Raw genomic sequence first — 19,277 nt, forward strand, 5'->3', positions numbered from 1 at the left:
ATTATCTATCTCTTTCCACCGATTTTTTTCTCATTTAGATTTTCTTAATGATTTTCTTAATCTTTTTAAAGATCCTTTTGAAATGCCTCTCACCTCATGTGAGCAACTCCATTTTCTAACTCTAGATTCTGTTTTATTAGTTCTTCCAGTTCTTTTTCAGTCTCTGAGGTTCTTACTCCAACAACACAGTCAAGAGTGACACCACTACTTTTCAGTTTCTGCGGTAATTTTCTCTTTCTCAGGCCTGCAACATCCAGCATATTTACATTTAAAACTTCATATGCTAACTTGCTTTCTTTAGGAGAAGATATTTTGTGTCTTAAAGAATCCACGTTTGCAGTTTATTTGCTCACTGAACCCTTTTCTGTTTAGTAAGCTTACCTTATAGACAGTACAGCTTTACCAAAAAAAAAAAACCAACCCCAAACCTGGAAAACACAATGAACATTAAATCAGTATCATGCATGTCGTAAACCACTTGCTGGCCTTGCCTGTGTGTTTTGTGAAATTAATGCAAGACTTGCTAAGAATAAATGCCATTTTGGAGCAGTTTCAAACCACGATCTAACAACAGTTACAATCGCCATCACAGTTCCCTTTCTCTTCTGCATCTTTTAGCAGTAAAACCCTGCCATTATGCTACTGAAGTAAACATAACACTTGCAGAGGGTTTGTGCCTATGTGTTTTTTAAAAGGCTTCCACCTCATAACGCTACAACCATCGGTGCCGCAGGAGCACTACATATGAGAGTAGCACAGCATCCAATCTTGGCAGTCTGATTAAATAACACAGCAGTGAGAAACAGCCCGTCTTCATAAAGCTGTTATTTGTTTCACGAGAATAACATAATGCTGTATACAAGAAGTATAATAAAGGACTTGAGTTAGTTTTATTCACAGACAGTTTATTCTAATAAAGATTGTTGGCTTCTACAGGAGAAAGGATAATAGAGGAGTAGCCTGCTGCTTGAAAATTCACTGATCCTTTTAATCTCAATAGCAATGTCAAATTCTAGACGTCAATCTTATAACAACCTGTTATAATTATGTGGCAAACACATCTGGATTTCCCTTGTGTCCTCATTTTGTAGCTGAATCTATGAAAACCAACTCATTTGGTATAATTTTCCTTCAATGTATTCAAACTGTTTGGCTAAAGCATCTTTTTCCTTTTCCTTCAGTTTCTTCCTCAGTTCTTTCCATTCTGATTTGCCATTTTTTCCCTTCCCCTCATCTAATTATTTCCTTCTTGGAGGTCTGTGAAGGACATAAACAAATTCTGTCTTTCTTTTCGATTTTTTTTTCTTAAAGCAAAATAAGCAAACACGTTAGAAAACCAAGAATGATGTATTCTTCATTTATCAATTTCAAACATGAAGCCATAGCAGGCATATATTAGTTACCTTATTTACCCTAAGGTAAACAGCAGGCCCAGCTGGATACCTTAAGTATGCTGCGGTGACTGGGGTATAAAGCTGATGCAGTTTAATGCTATTAGCAAATTCTTCCTTAGCTTTTAATATTCATTTTACAAAAAAGGCGTGACACTTTTTGTGAAAATAAAGGTGCTAGCCCATCCTTCTACTTTGAATTCCATGTTAGTAAAAAGATATACTAAAGAAAAAGAAGCATTTTTCTACGCCAATTTACAGCAGATCTGTCTTCTGGAGTTTACATGCCCCTGCTGCACGGCTGCACAATTGGTCATTTTAGCTTAATATTTCCTATGAGAAATGGAATCTGTGCTTAAAGTTACAACTCAGTAACTATAAATTATACATCAGTTAAAACTTTTACCTATGTGATCATAAATGTCTACTGAAAAATCACAGTCAATATTCCTGTAAGCAATTCTTGGTTTTTTAATTGGACTTTTCCTTTCTCCAGCTAGCCCCTGCACTTCCTTGTCTCTCTTCATTCTAAACAGTCACTGACACTAAGGGACAGACAGAATGGAAATCTTGGAAAAAGGGAAAAACATGCCAAGTTTAAGAAAAATATTTCTAGACGTTAAGCAGCAGGTATTTAAAAAGCCTCAAATTAATTGGAAGCATAGCTGCAGTCCTAGAATAATATTTAATATCATAAATAGTCTGAATGTCATTATACAAGCATGCTGTAATATTCCAGTATATTTTATGATTACTATGACAAGCCACTAATTAGTTACTGAGGTAGTAAAAACACAAGCGAAAAACCAAACAAAACACCTGGCAAAATGAACACGTCTCCAATTGCTCAGAACTCCACGTATGTGGAGAGCACTATTGTGAAGGATAGTCACACAAACACCATCCCTTTTAGGATTCACGCTCTTGCTCCTAAGTACTTCATGTTTTTATCGTCGCATTGATTTCACAAATGCACACTTGACAGCACTTAGGTAATCAATTTCACTGCTCCCTATAAAATCTTAGTTTTCTAAGATTTGTTATGGGTCTTTAATTCTACAAAACAGAGCAAGAAAGATTAACGTATCAGTACTAAGCAACAAGAGCAGTAACAAAGAGCATGGGGAACATAAAGAAGTTACAGTCATGAAACTGCTTTTCTTCTGATCGGGTTTGGTTGGGTGGGTGGGGTTTTTTTTAGAGGCAATATGGAGAATTGAACTGCATGCACCGCGGCTGATGATGTTTTTCAAAGCCGCAATCTAAATATCTAAATATCACATACTTTGTCTTCTCTTACATCTTTTTTTTTTTTTTTCTGATTCTTCACAGTTATTCTCAAGTTCACTTTCCAACTTTTTAATTTTTTTCTGAAGTGCAGTGATCGGATTTTGTTTGTCAGCTTTGCTCTGAAAAATTACAGCCTTTCACAAACTTAAAGTTTAATGACCGCTACCTAAGTGTTTATCTCCACTCAAAAAATAACGACTTTAATTCCAGCTGGTAGAATTAGTTTACAACCTAAATGACCTTTTAAAAACGGTCTTTAAATTATTGAAGTGTTGGAATGTAACTTTGCATTCTAAACTGAATATTCATCAGCAAGTAGCTGAATTTAAAACAAAATAGACAATACTGTAAATCTTTTGCTTTTCTTCTGAAAGGGGAAATAAGGACAGCAAGGAACACCACGAAATTCCATTTTTCAAAGAAGCTTTAAAAGTGGTAATTCAAGTCCTCAGACTCTTTCAAACTTATTTCAAGGAGCAAGTATTTTTCAGGCTCTTCATTTTATTTGAGGCATGCTTCCGACAACAAAAGCTCACATGTAACCCAGCTGATGAGCAAACATAAATTTTTAAATCGAGTGTAAGTCTCCGTTCCTTCCAAAAGTACTTAATATTCCCCCCCAAGCCCAGCACATCTATGCAGGAGCTTGACCAAGATCGAATGTGTTTTTAAAAATCACTTCTACCTGAATGCTACTGCTTAGCCTCCTAATCTGTTTCTTCAGGTCTTCATTTTCTTTTTCCATTTCTTTTGTTTCTCTCAGCATTTTAGCAAATGCTTTTTGTTTTTTCTGGAGTCTTTGGTTCAGCTCATCCCTTTCATCAGACAAAGAACTCTCCCTGCTTTTACTTATTTTAAGGTTATCTGTAAAGTTTGTAATCTGATTATTTAATTCCTCTAACTGTGTCTACAAGAAAACAAACAAACAAAACAGCAAACCCCCAAAACCAGGATTATCAACAACACAACAAAGCAATACAAAGATACTACCTAGTACTCACCATAAGCCCTTTTGTCTGTCAGCAATCTCGTAGACATTCACAGGATCATAGAATCACAGAATGGTTTGGGTTGGAAGGGACCTTAAAGCCCACCCAGTGCCACCCCCTGCCCTGGGCAGGGACACCTCCCACCAGACCAGGTTGCTCCAAGCCCCGTCCAGCCTGGCCTTGAACCCCTCCAGGGATGGGGCAGCCACAGCTTCTCTGGGCAACCCGGGCCAGGGGCTCACCACCCTCACAGCAAACAATTTCTTCCTTGGATCTCACCTAAATCTCCCCTCTTCCAGTTTGAAGCCATTACCCCTCATCCTATCACATGCCCCTCAAAAAAGTCCCTCCCCAGCTTTCCTGTAGCCCCCTTCAGGTACTGGAAGGCCGCAATAAGGTCTCCCCGGAGCCTTCTCTTCTCCAGGCTGAACAACCCCAACTCTCTCAGCCTGTCCTCATAGCAGAGGGGCTCCAGCCCCCTGATCATTTTGGTGGCCCTCTGCTGGACCCATTCCAACAGGTCCATGTCCTTCCTGTGCTGAGGACTCCAGAGCTGGACGCAGTACTCCAGGTGGGGTCTCATTAGAGTGTAGTAGAGGGGCAGAATCCCCTCCCTCTATCTGCTGGCCATACTTCTTTTGATGTAGCTGAGGAAGAGGCTGGCTTTCTGGGCTGGGAGCTCACATTGCCGGCTCATGTTGAGCTTCTCATCCACCAGCACCCCCAAGTCCTTCTCCTCAGGGCTGCTCTCAATCCATTCTCCGCCCAGCCTGGATTTGTGCCTGGGATTGCCCCAACCCAGGTGCAGGACCCTGCACTTGGCATGGTGGAACTTCATGAGGTTTGCTCAGGCCCACCTCTCCAGCCTGTCGAGGTCCCTCTGGATGGCATCCCTTCCCTCCAGCGTGTCAACTGTGCCACACAGCTTGGTGTCATCGGCAAATTGGCTGAGGGTGCACTCAATCCCACTGCCCATGTCTCCGACAAAGATGTTAAACAGCACTGGTCATACTGACCCCCGAGGAATGCCACTCATCACTGCTCTCCACTTGGAGACCACAACTCTTTGAGTGTGACCATCAGGCCAGTTCCTTATCCAAGGAATACCGGAGATATACACATGAAATATATATAATTACAGGTACAATTAGAGAGTTACAGATACAATTAGAGTCACAGACACCATAACACGCACGATTACAGATACAGGAACAGTCACACAAATCATTATGCATAGAATTGCAGATACAATTGCATAGAGAGATACAATTACATAGAATTGCAGATACAAGTACAGTCACAGATACAAGCACACAATCCATTACACCTACTACTACAGCTACAGCTCATGACACTGTAACCAGTAGAGGTGCTATTAAACAGGTGCTGATCCGAATGCAATTGAAGACACACATGTAGGTAACAGATACAGGTACAATTAGACACGCAGGTACCCAGATAGACACCATTACAGACACTGAAACCAATATAGGCAGAGACACTGACACCATTGGAGACACCACTGCAGATTTCATTGCAGATGCAGATGCCATTATAGATGCCACAGCAGATGCAGATAACACTGCAGAAGCCCTTGCAGAAACACATAATATTTCAGATGCAACTTCAGAGAGAGATGCCATTGGAGATACAGATGCCACTCCAGATACTCTGCATGTACCGTTGCAGATGTAGACAAAACTGTAGGTGCAGAGAGCATTGCAGATACCCTTGTAGACAGAGGTAGCATTGCGGATGCAGGTACCGTTTCAGAGGAAGGCATCTTTGTGAATGCCATTGCGGAAGCAGTTAGCATGGCAGACACAGATATCAATGCAGATACCATAACAGATGGAGACGCCATTGCACGTGCAGATGCAGAGACAATAGCAGATGCCAGTAAAGATGCAGATACCATTGCAGATGCACATACCATTACAAACACAGATACCGCTGCAGGTACTGATACATGTACACATAGAGAAATCATTACAAAAATATATGCACATACCATTACCAATATAGATGCAGTTATGGATACAGACACAAGATACAGATGCTGGTACCATCAGAAATACAGGTACTGGTAGCCTCACAGACACCATCACAGATACTGATATAATTGCAGACACAAATACCAATTAAATATACAGATATAATTGGAGATACCACACAAAATATAAACAATTGGAGGTAGCATTGCAGATGCAGACACCATTGCAGATGCAGACAATAGTACAGATGCAGATACAGGAACTATTACACATACAGGTATTCATATCAATACTGTTACAGACACCGATACCAAGACCATTAAAAATACCATTGCAGACACCATTGCTAGGGACTAGTGGGGAATGTCAAGCTCAAGAGTAGCCTTGGCTCCAGTGATCATGAAATGGTAGAGTTCAAGATCCTTAGGACAGCAGCAGCCTCACCACCCTGGCCTTCAGGAGAGCAGACTTTGTCCTCTTCAGGGATCTCCTTGGTAGAGTACCACGGGATAAAGCCCTGGAGGGAGGAAGGGCCCAAGAAAGCTGGCTAATATTCAAGGATCACCTCCTCCAAGCTCAGGAGCAATGCATCCCGACAAAGAGGGAGTCAGGCAAAAGTGCTAGGAGACCTGCATGTATGAACAAGGAGCTCCTGGACACACTCAAAAGCAAAAAGGAGGCCTACAGAGGGTGGAAGCAAGGACAGGTAGCCTGGGAGGAATACTGAGAAACTGTCCCAGTAGCCAGGGATCAGGTTAGGAAAGCTAAAGCCCAGATAGAATTAAATCTCATCAGGGACATCAAAAGCAACAAGAAAAACTTCTGTATGTCAGTGGCAAAAGGAAGACTAGGGAAGATGTGGTCCCTCTCAGGAAGGAAACAGGAGACCTGGTCTCCCAGGATATGGAGAAGGCTGAGGTAGGCAATGACTTTTTTGCCTCAGTCTTCACCGGCAAGGGCTCTAACCACACCGCCCAAGTTGCAGAAGGCAAAGGCAGGGACGGGGAAAATGAAGAATAGCCCACTGTAGGTGAAGCTCAAGTACGAGACCATCTAAGGAACCTGAAGGTACACAAGTCCATGGGACCTAATGAAATCCATCCGTGGGTCCTGAGGGAACTGGTGGATGAAGTTGCTAAGCTGCTTTTCATTATATTTGAAAGGTCATGGCAGTCTGGTGAAGTTCTCTTTGACTGGAAAATGGGAAAAATAAACCCCATTTTCAAAAAGAGAAAAAAGGAAGACCTGGGGAACTACAGGCCTGTCAGTCTCACCTCTGTGCCCAGCAAGATCATGGAGCAGATCCTCCTGGAATCTCTGCTAAAGCACATGAGGAGGTGATTGGTAAAAGTCAGCATGGCTTCACCGAGGACAAGTCATGCCTGACAAATTTGGTGGCCTTCTATGATGGGGTTACAGAATTGGTGGATAACGGGAGAGCAACCGACGTCATCTACCTGGACTTAGGCAAAGTGTCTGACACTGTCCTGCACAACATCCTGGTCTCTAAATTGGAGAGACGTGGATTTGATGGATGGACCACTCAGTGGACAGGGAATTGTGGAGGTGTCCCTGCCCATGGCTTTAACGTCCCTTCCAACCCAAACCATTCTATGATTCTATGATCTGCAACTGTATGTGTGTAACTCGTGTATGTGTCTTTAATTACAGCAGTGATCCTGTGTGCTGCTTTTGGCTGGCATAGAGTTAATTTTCTTCATGGTAGCTTGTATGGTGCTACATTTTGGATTTGTAATGACACCAGTATTGATAACATACCAACATGTTAGTTATTGCTGAACAGTGCTCACTGTCACGAAAATTCACAACTGGCCCATGCCGACCAAGGCGAGAGGCTAGGATACAAAGTATAGAATCACAAGCACAAATATTTATTCATGTGTGTGCCAAATTGGAGCACCCTGGATGTGACTTTACACGGTGTTCTTATACCCTTCGGTCATTCAGGGGCAACACGACTTGACTAATAACTAACACACATGTTGCTGATTGATTGCTAATCGTAGCAAAACTTTGTAAAGCAGCTCTAGTTTTGCAGCCTTCTTGCTGCTTGTTTATTGGTGCAGATGTCCCTGGAGTCAGTCTTGCTGGAGATACTGATCTGTGACGCCAGGTGATACTGGGAGGGTTTCCAGGATGTGTCAGAGGTGCTGGGATGCTGGTGTTCTCTTGGTTCACCCAGGGTATCCCTTATCCTTCATGGACAGCTCTAAGCTTCCCAGAAGCAAAGTCCTTCACTCCAGGGCTGGGCATCCTTTAGTTTGTTTTACTTAAGCATGAGAATACCAGAGTCTCCAGTAAAATTCCACCACCTTGTTACATTACAGTGTATAATGTGAACCAATACATATTATGAAAGTTAATACACCTTCATACTATAAAGACTGATGGTTACAATAGGTAGGGAAGGAGATTTTCTTAACAGTCCCTCCTTTTCTTTTGACCGTCAGGGTCACATTATGTTATCCATCATTTAGTACTGAGTTGAGTGCAGGAGGTGATACAACACTGCAAAGACACATATAAAATTACAAAGCAAAATGAGACAGCAAATACAGCAAACAAAATCTTTTTAGTTCAAATGTATAACCAAGTCTGGGAGCCAAGAGGTTAGATTTAGGGGAGATGCCTGCCTTGCTTCATATAATACTTTTAAATGTGTCTTTAGCTTGTTTATATCAGTTTCATTTCTCTAGTCTGGAGTTACATAAAACCAGCAGGTATTATTCGATAATGCACACGCGCTGTCCTGTTCTGTTAATAGGTAGTCTAAGGCTAATCGATTCTCTATTACCTTTCATGATAATAATTTCATTTTTTTTCCTCATAGCACTCTAATACTATCTGCTGTTTCATTAATGTCTTTTTTCCAGTTTTGTTCACACATTTGCAGTTGCTCTTTGTAGTTCAGCCACACCTCACCATGGGATAAAAGCTCTTACAAGCAGGTGAAACTTAGTGCCACACGCTATCAGAGGGTTGTAATGCTTTTTCACATATATATATCAATAGTTATGAGATACAGAAGCAAAAGAGATACTAGTTCTAACCTATGCGGATGGTATTAATGCACCTAGAATACACTTCTCATCCAAGGTTGAGGGTAAACACTTGAACACCCTTTCTCCACATATCCAATATTGCCCAGGTAATTGTGTCAATAGGGTAGTATAATCTTCAAGTAAATCTTAATCATGTAAACTATTTCCTGTAAAAGGGTTAGCATGTGCTGGATTGGGTTGTTTAGGTAAACCAGTAGGGCTTGGACCCAGATTAAGTGACTCAGACCAATCAGGATCTCATAGGAAATAAAATTTTACAATTATCTTTACTTCAATTATGGCTTCTTACGGAATGCTGAGTTAATTTCCCTGTGAACATATATATTGTTTCGGAGTTTGCGGAGTTCAATAAACTCCGTCGCAGAACAAGTCTAAAATGTGATGTCTCATGAGAATAGCTTTCATGTATAAGGTTTTTAAATTCTTATTGATAAGAAAAACCAAAGACAATTCCCTCTTGATTACACTCCAGTTATGAGTAAGGCTGTAGTTCAGTCCATGTACAATTCATAAGTAACAAATTATCTTCCCCTTCCATGTCGTTGAATTTTTACTCAAGGTTAGCAAGTTCACAGCTGATCCACTAACTCCCTGTAGGTTCCCGGCTGTGGGTAATTTCGACTCTGCAGCGGTGGACGTTCCCTCAGTGGCAGGAGGGTTTCCCGGTCACACCTTTCAGGTGGGAATGATAGATCAAATTAGATTTTTCTTCCGCCTTTAGTGCTGAGAAAGGTTAGCAATACCCAAAATGGTCCCTCCCATCAAGAAGATGTTATCCTTTCTGTTGTGTACTTTTACCCAGACGTAACTCCCTAGATTGAAGGGGTACAGAGTCCCTCATAGAGGTCCTAGTTGTATTAGTTGTGCTGGGGCCTGGCTGTATTTTAGCAATTTCCGAACCTGTAAAATATACAGGTACATTCGTTCCAGGGAGTTGCATCAGTCTTTTGAATAGTATTTCATAGGGAGACAGTTTTGCTAAATATTCATTAAGGCTAAAGGTAGTGTGTGCAAGATACAGATACCTATTTGGCTGCAGCATAAATTCCTGGCGTGAGCCAATTCTTCAGCACTGTTTGGGCTACTGCAGGATGGTGATGCATTTTTGCTGTGGGAATCAGGTATTGCTTAGGTAAAATCGGAAGGTTTTTCTGGACCTAATGTCCGAAGGAGTCTTTGGTTGCTTCATACCTTTTCCAAGAGTCAATTTCTTCAGCAGGAACAGTCAAACCTATCTTTTCAGGAGCGGGCAACACCAGGTTGGACCGTCGGACTCCTTGTAAGCTGTCATACTATGGCTTTAGCGGCAACATCCACTAGATCATTTCCGATTTCTTCTTTTTTCCTATCTCCGGTATCAGCTAGCTGATGGATGATAGCTACTTTCTTTGGCAATTGTAGAGTTTTTAACAGTTCAGTACTTACTCCCGCTAGAAGTTATAAACCCACACTGCTTCCATAACTGTCACACTCCAAATGCATACTGAGAATCAGTATTGAGTACTGAGAATAAGTATCGACAGTCTTTTCTTTGGACAGATGGCAAGTCTTTGTTAATGCAATCAGTTCCGCTCCTTGCGCACTCAGCTTTGCACTGAGTGGCGAAGTCTCCACTACTTTATTTTAAGCAGTTACTGGATAACCTGTAACCCGGTGGCTGTTCAGATGATATGAGGACCCGTCTACACCTTGTTCAAGATCAAGATCTGGAAATGGCACATCTGTTAAATATTTTTGAGTCTTTTCATCTTCACGGGTTATTACCTTACAATCATGGTGCGGAGTTTCTTCCCCAGATGGAGGGATTAGGGTTGGAGGGTTCAGTGCATTACATCGCTTAACTCTCACGTTTTCTGCCTGTGAGAAACACCTCTTATCCACTAACAATGGCTTAGGCAGTGATGGATACAAAGCACATTTTATTTAGACATTCTTGCAAGAACGGGTGACCTAGCAGGTAGGCACACCTGAGTTCCCGAAATAACTTATTTTTATTTCCTGTCCCCTGCCGAAGTTTCCCTCCCCTGTTTCCCCACTGGCCAGGTATTCCAGGGGTTACAGCCTGTCCGATTTGCCTCAGACTACTTCCATTCACTCCACCTCTGTTTACTTCTCCCCATCACCCCTCCTAAACCCCTTACTTCACCTGTTTATTTCTTCCCTTTTTTTGGTATTATTGCCCACGGTAGCTGGTCTCAAACATTCATCCTCCCGTTAAACTACCGATCCGACATAGACTGGTTTCTCCTTTGTCTGAGGGATGAGCATTCTTGTCTGTCTCTTGATCAGCCTTTGTGCTGTTAATCGTTCTCTAGCTGCATTATTGCAGACTGGCCAAGTTGTTCCTCTGCAAAAACAACACTTAGATTTTTCTTACATGCTGGTAGGAGAATGGGCACATAGCGATGTATTGGCTGTAGCGACAGTGCCTGGGTAAGGCGCTGTGACAGCAGCGTTTCATTTCCATGTGGTACTTGTGTCACTAGAGGGGACCCAAGCACCACGTTTTCACTCTGTCCCGTTAGGAGTGCCGCGGCAGCTGTCCTAGGGACATGGGCGAAGGATCCTTGAGCTCCCAGGCTGGACTGGTTTTGGCTGGGATAGTTTAAATTTCCTCATGTACCTACAAGGTAAATGGCTTACCGTAGTCTGGCAATCCCTGAGCACGTGAAGTTGTTAACGCTTGCTTCAAATGCTCAAATGCCTTTACCCAATCTTTGTCCAGTGAATGGGTTCTCCAGAATCTTGAGGCAGTTGTCTGATCAATGGTTTTGCCATTTCCCCAGAAGCAGCTACCCAGGGGCAGCTCCTGAAAAGGCTCACATTTGTTTTAAGTAACTGACTGAGGAAGATTTTGCATGGCTTTAATACAGTCCTCAGACAAACGACACTACTCTTGTTGGAGAATGTATCCCAGATACTTTACATTTCTCTTACAGCTACACAACATTCCTTGGCTACCAATAAATTATCAACATATTGTATCAAAATGTACCCATGTTTAAAAGCAGCATCCTGCAACTCTTTTATTAATTTTTTTAGAAAAAACAAATAATGGTGAAGAGCCCCGAGGGAGCTTTGTCTGTGTTCGCCATATCTTTCCCCAAGTAAATGCAAAAATGTATTTAAAGTCCGGTATACTGATTTAAGGTAGAAAAGGTTGCCCCAGTATCTATTAGACAGGAGTTCATCAGTCAAAAGGCTTAAGATCTGATTCTCATAAGAAGGGGAAAATATTTCACATTCAGAGGCCCCTGTAATGACTCTACCATAGGTCCCTGCTGTCAGTCCTGGCTGAAATCTAGCTGCCCCTGTTGCACAGAGCAGGGGAAGATTGCACCACAGGATGGAGAGGTCTTCTTGGGAGGCTTGTTTTCTTTAGTTTTGTTGTGTTGTTTTGTTTTTTTCATACTGGGCACTCCCATTTCTAATCGCCTTGTTGTTTGTGATAATTACAGTAGTCACCTCTTCCTCAAGGAGCTGAATGGGGGACATCCCTGATTTTCCTGTTCACCTGGAGATTTTTACTCAATTTCCAACCTGAAGGGGACACTCCTGTCTGATATTTATAAATTCCAGAATGTAAAGAACTCTTATTTTTCCCACTCGTTTGCAGATCTTTACTGCACCAGAGGGGAAAATATTCTTTGATACCTGTCATTATGCCAGATATACCAATAGTCGTTTTCAGTGTTGGGAATTGATTCTCCAATTGCTGGTGTAAATAGCTCAGCTTAGTATCACCAAAAGGACCAGACTGTGGCCATGTTTGGCACACATCACCAAAGGCGGTCACTTCTGGATGAATTTCCTGACAAAGGGCTTGGGTTTTTGACGACGTGGCCTTCCCATCGAAGTGTTTCCAGTGCTGCAACAATTCGTCTACCAGTGACCTCTTCACTCTACTTTGTTCACCTCCCATCACTACAAAAATCACCTCCTTACCACCAAATAAGATCCACGCTTCACTACCCTGTACCCAAGTATCTTGACGTAAACTCACCCACAAGCCGCCAGTGCAGATCATCGGGATCTGGGCGGTGGTGAGACACTGGGTCAGGCGAGTCAGCTGTGTCCCAGGTGGGGCATGAAACTGTTACAAAAATTCACAACTGCCCTGTGCCAACTGAGGAGAGGCTGGGGCACACGTTGTAGAAATACATGGGTAATTATTTATTCATGTGCATGAGGTGTTCCAGCCATATCGGGGCACCCCAAATGTGGGTTTACACATAGGTATTTATACTCCTCATTGCCTTCAAGCGTTCAGGTACAACAGTATTTGACTAATCACTATTTAACACACACCCCCCACCAATTACTAATGGTAGTAAAACTTTGCAAAAGCAACTATATTTCTGCATCATCATCATCCATCATCAGTCTTGCTGCTTGACTATTGATCCAGACATCCCCAGAGCTGGTCCTGCCACGGTTATTTATCTATGACACCAGATGCACGGAGGGTTTCAAAAATCTTTAGAGGGGCTAGGACGATGGTGCTACCTGGGTTGTCCATGGATATCCTTTATACTACATGGAGAGATCAGTAAGGGAAGGAAAATGCTGAGATGAGAGCAAGGTGGGGTTGCAGGGTGGACGTCTACGACCTGCAGGGAAAGAGGTGCTGGTGATGTGATACCATATTTTATCCACATAGTGGAGAGGGCAGAGGCATGTGAAAAGGTTGACAGTCCCCAACAGAGCCAAGGTCTTTGTGTCCTTGGCTATTGTCGTGGTTTAGCCTCAGACGGCAACAAAGAACCACGTGCCCTCTCTCTCAGCGCCCGCCCCCCCTGCCCCCCGCCCGCGCTGCTGTGGGGAGAATCAGAAGAAAAAGGCAAAACTCGTGGGTGGAGACAAAGGCAGTTCAACAGAACAGCAAAGGGAACAGGAAAAAAATAACAATAATAACACGGATAGACGAACGTACAAACATGATTACGCTACCACTGCTCACCGACCAGAGCCAGGATGCCCCAGCCCGCTCCTGAGTGGCGCCTTCCTGCCCCTTACCCCAGCCAGCTCCCGGCTACTGGAATATCTGTGTCCCTGCCAGAGCCTGGGGATAATTAACCCTATCCCCACCAGAACCAACACAGCTGTTGTCTCTGCCACTGATGTGCCATGTGACACCATATGCTTACAGCACTAGGGCTTCACTGCCTTCTTGTCCACGCCCAGGAGCCTGGGAGCTCTCATAGCATAGTCTTGCACTTGGCATTGCCCATTCCCATGTCACATTGCCCCAGGAAGAGCCCTGAGTAATGTGTGAGGGACAGGATCTCCCCTCCCAGGGGCTGGGGTCAGGGCTCAGCCCTTTGGCTTAATTTAACACACGCTGTGTGCAGTTTTGAGCGCCTCAATATAAGAAGGACATCAGACTGTAGAGGAGGGTGACCAAGATGGTGAAGGATCTCCAGGGCAAGACTTAAGAGGAGGCAGCCGAGGTCAATTGGCTTGTTCAGCTTGGAGAAGAGAAGGCTGAAGGGTGACTTCATCACTGAGGGGTGATCCCATCGCTGATGGGTGCCCTCACCGCAGTCTATACCTTCCTCAATGCGGGCAGCGGAGGGGAGGTGTTGATCTTCCCTCTCTGGTGACCAGCGACAGGACATGCAGAAATGGAATGAAGCTGCATTGGGGGAAGTTCAGGTTGGACATCAGGAAAAGGTTCTTTCCCGAGAGAATGGTCGGTGCCTGCAACTGGCTCCCCAGGGAAGCGGTCATGGCACCAACCCTGTCAGAGTTCAAGGAGTGCCTGGACGATGCTGTTAGTCACGTGGTTTAGTTCTGGGTTGTCCCACAAGAGCAGGGAGTTGGACCCAATGATCCTTATGGGTCCCTTTCAACTTGAGATATTTCATGATTCTATGATCTGGGTTTACTCAGCATCAGAGCCACCTTCACATTGCCTTTGCCTACCCGTCATAACTGCCTCCAGTTTTCTGCTTTAACCTGTCTCTAGGGAGGCTTTGTCAGTAATGGCCTTCAGTGGGACCCATTAATACCCTCTGAAATTTTAGAGTTTGCATCTGATTTTGACTTCTTGAGAGCTTTCTTCAACTTCCTCTCAGTATTTGAGGTTCTTGGACTCAGCACCAAACTCACCAGAGTTGATGGGGTGGCAGGGTGGGGTTCAGAGACCAACCCTGAGAGTCCTCCTATGCACAGGTGTCCAAGGGAGTAAAGTGTCCAAATTCCCTCCTAACGTTTGCACTCTGGGTGATGCAAATAAGCCACCTCATGACATTTCTTAACTCACAAGTTCTTGCATTCTTTACTTGCAACTGATAACTTAAAACTCATGCACCCAGGAGCAAAAACATTTAAACAAGCTGATGGTGAGAGTGCTCATCCTTCCTCCTCTGTCCCGTGTGCCATACCAGGAAGCATGGAAGCCTCAGCAGTCCAGCTGCTGTTGGATCATCTTCAAAAGCTTTTTGGGTAAGCTGATGTTTCCAGCTTGGAAATTTGGTCTATAGCCTTTCCAAGAGTTAGCAGATTCTGACGAAATTGCCAGACGTGATATGCAAGGATGGTGGCTGCAGGAAACAGCCAGCTGCAGGTGATAGTGGCCCTTTAGCTCTTCCCAGCCACCCATCATGCCTCTGTGGTGCTCTCGCTTTGCCCCGGTGGCGTTCCTCCCAGTGCACACCGGGCCTTAGCATCAGCTGGGTTAGACAAAATCTGAGCAAGACTTGCGTGTACCGTCACAGGATGTTTTCCTTCCCTGCAGTCTCCATTTTATGTTTGTGACACAGAAAATGAAAAGGTTGACAAGGGAGGAGGGGGAGCGAGACCAGCCGAGGCAAAGCTTTGCAGCGTGGAGGCAGGCTGCAGGGCTGTTCTGTTGCAGGTTGCTTTAACCGCACTGTGGCTTTTTTACCTGCCGGGCTGTAGAAGGCTGGGCAGATCCCCACAAGCTGTACAGAAGCTGGATGCAGCAAAGGCTTCACTGCAGAGCTGCTCTTGCACAGGCTCCATGGATAAATGGGACTTGGCTGTTTGCATTGTTCAGGATACTGAGCTCTGTGACTGCCTTTTTTTCCTTCCTCCCTGTGCATGTTGAGGGTGGGTTGTTGCCCCAGATTCATTTCAATAAATCCTGGCAGTGGCACTTTCCCCAGCTGTGCAGATAGCCCCGGGAGAGATGCCAGCACGTGATGTTTGAGTAGTTAATGTCTCCAGCTGTAGTAATGGTTCTTATCTTATTCTTCACTGCATCCCTTGTGTTGTGCAGTGGAATGCCCAGGGGTGGGCAGGCATGTTCTGAACCAGAGCGAGCCAGCGAACCCGACTGTTGTAAGCTTCTCCAACGGTGAACTCACAGAAGCAGCAAAACAAGGATGCTGCAGGCTCAGAGACGTACTTGTGTATCTTGCAGTATATCGCCTGCTCTCCAGCCGCCCCCCAGCCCATTTGCAGGGCTCTGGGGATAGTTATATAAGTATCTTTTTCTTGACATACCCTAAGCTAAAGTGCCCTTTGCTTGTGATTGCGTGCCCTCACCTATGAACATAAGTTGTGCTGTCTGCTGGGGTGTCAGCACACACATCCGTGAGAAGAGGCACATAGGAGCAGTACAGCTGTGGATCAGCTCCAAGGGAGACATTCATCATCCTCAGCCCTGCTACTGGGCACCGTGTTGGCCCCCAGGGACTGGTGAGGGGGTGGGTACAGTGCTGGGGGTGCTGCAGGATCCTGCTGCCCCCTCCCCCAAGGTTTCAAAGGGCCAGCACCCTGCAGAGCTGGTAGTGGTTGGGTTTCTGTCATGAGGGAACGGCAGGAAGGGGTGTCCTGGCTTTCATGATCGCCCTGGGACACAGGTGAATGCGCCTGCTCATTTCGGCCTGTGGTGTCACTTGCAGAGGGTGAAGCAGTGAGTTTTTAGGCATCCAAGCAGCAGGGTGCCTCAGTCGTCACTCTCATGGCATTGAACTGGCAGAGGGCGTTGGACCACAGGACGCAGGAAAAGGGGCAAACTGGATGCTGGGGGCATGTCCAGGCAGCTCTGTTACACTGGTATGTTCACTTCTCTTTTAGAACTTGATCTAGTTGCTGCCAGAGCCACACGTGAGGCTTGCAGAAATGCAGGTTACGTACAATGATCTGGCAATGTGTGAGCAGTCTTATGTGTGAGCAGTGTTATGGTGAGTGGCTTCTCCTCTAGTCAAAGAGAGATCACATCAGCATCTACTCCTAACTGAAAAAATGCATTTTTCACTGGTTTGTTCCTTGTCTGATGGTCCCGCTCCACCTCCTGATTCATGCTTCTTGCAGTACCTCTGCATTTGCTTTGCCTAGTATTGCACAAAAGGTGATAACACAGGCTAACATGCACATAGATTTATTCTCAGGATCTGTTGCTAATGGCAGGCATCAACTATAGCAGTAAAAGTTCTGTTGGTGGGCCAGGGAGGGGGAATAAAAGGAAAAAGACAGAAAAGGGAAAAATCTCCCCAGTGGGGAAGATTTTCTTCCCATTTCTGTCTGAGAGCATGGGCTGCCTGAGCCTCTGAGTTTGAAAGGAGCACTGTCTGCTCTGGGTTTCTCCTGGGTGCTGTTTGGCTTCTTTCCTGGACGTCTGTTCCTGCAGGACTTGACAGAAAAACCCATGTGTCCATGGCTTCTGCCTCTAAGAGCATTTGAGGAGGAGGGGAGAGGGAGCAGTGTGTCTTCAGTTAGTGGTCCTCCGAAATCACAGGGGAGCAACTTACAGTACAGCTCAGGGTTTCACATGAGGGAGATTCAGCAAATATCTCTGGCTGAGCAGTCCTGCACTCAGCTTCAGATACAGAAGCCCATGCATTTATCATAACCTGGGCAGGTTCTTGCACCTAAGGATGCTAAGCCCTGGCAAAAGGCGTGTGGCAGGGGCTTAATTCTATGGCTGTCATTAGGACTTCTCCTCGAAGGGCGTGCCTGTTCTCTCCCAGACCGCTTCCCATACGATCAGTAGTAACTCTTTACTATCCTCTGATTGCTAGAGCCATGTTTGCCCACTACCCATAGAGCCCTTTGTGTGATGCTGGATTAAACTGAGCACTGTTTTTCTTACGCACACCAGAAACACATCTGTTGAGCTCTGCCATCAGGGATATCACCTTAAATCATCTGTATAGCATCTCCCTAACCTCCTACCAGCCTTTTCCTGATGCCTCTTCCTATTGCAGGCAATCGTGGATACACAGAGGAGAAAACATTTAACTCCTCAAACCAGCTGAAGTATAAAGGATGTGTAGAAGTCCTTGAGTACTCTAAACCTGGAGAGAAATAAATGAAGCACAGAGGTGAGGCAGGCACCCCAAATTACCACTGTCCCGGCATCCTTCTTCTGCCTTCTAGTCCCATTGTCTGGCTTGGGCCGAGTTCAGACTGAAGTCCCCAAAGGGTCCCTGCCCTGCCTCAGCCTGGGACACCCTTCACAGCTGCCTAGACCCTCCACTTGGGCTTGGCAGAATTGCATGGATAAGTATATAAGAAAATAGAAAGGACAGGCTGTAATGGATGCCAGTGGGCTACTTTATGAGAGCCACAGGTGAATTTGGACTGGTTTGGCCTGAGAGAAGTGTCTCCGCCAGCCTTAGGTGGCAAAGTCGCAGTGACGTGCGTGGGGTGACACCAGCCTCTGCCCCAGCTGGGGAAATGTGGGTCAGCAGGGTGGTGGCACCCAGCGCAGGCAGCACAGGCAGGCACTCAGATGTGTAATGGGATTTTATAGCTCTGGGTTTCATCAGGAGCCCATGGTGTGGAAACTGAGATTTGCAGTGTGCTCACACATTTGGCGTTACTTGCTTCAGCGCCTTGCTGAGGGCCAGTGCTGGTGGAGGGAGGATGCATGGGAACCTTTCCTCTCGCTGCTCCCCAGACTGGCACAGGGTAGTGAGGAGACCCAAGAGGCTCCTCTTAAAGGCATGCCATGAGTTAACTTGTGCCCAGAGCCAGAGGCATTAAAGAGCTGACAGCCTCATACAGAAAGGCAGCAAGAATGTGTTATTTTGTTTAGGACTGGATTTTTAATGGCCTCTAAAAGTCTGCTACCGTGCTGTTGAAGCACAAGGCTGTGCCTTGCAGGGATCTAGAGGGGCCTCCATGCTCTGCCCAGGAGTCCTGGCTCTCATGTTTTCAAGCTGTGGAGACTCTCACACAGAGAAGACAGGATAGAAGGTGAGGACCAGTACAGGCCTCCAGCTGGGGTGAAGACACTGTTCCAGTGCCGCCTTCGCAGAACATCTCATCCTACCTAATGGCTGAAAGTCTGTGGCTCAGAGAGAGTGGAAAGGAGGTCAGAGCGCGGTGGATGGCATTAGTAGCACAGGTTAAACCATACCTTGGACCCGAAGCTGATGATAACACCAACTGCATTAGAAACTTACATTTTTTTATATTGTTACAGGATCAGATCTACTCAATATGTCTCAACAGATGTGCTTGTTTAGTCTTCCCTGTAAGGTCATCCTAACCACTGTGCCACCGATGCCAGGATCAGTAGCATGGCTTTACAAGGGATTATTTAAGAACAGCGTC

The sequence above is a fragment of the Chroicocephalus ridibundus genome, chromosome 4, assembly GCF_963924245.1.
Source record: "Chroicocephalus ridibundus chromosome 4, bChrRid1.1, whole genome shotgun sequence".
Classification (NCBI taxonomy): Eukaryota; Metazoa; Chordata; class Aves; order Charadriiformes; family Laridae; genus Chroicocephalus; species Chroicocephalus ridibundus.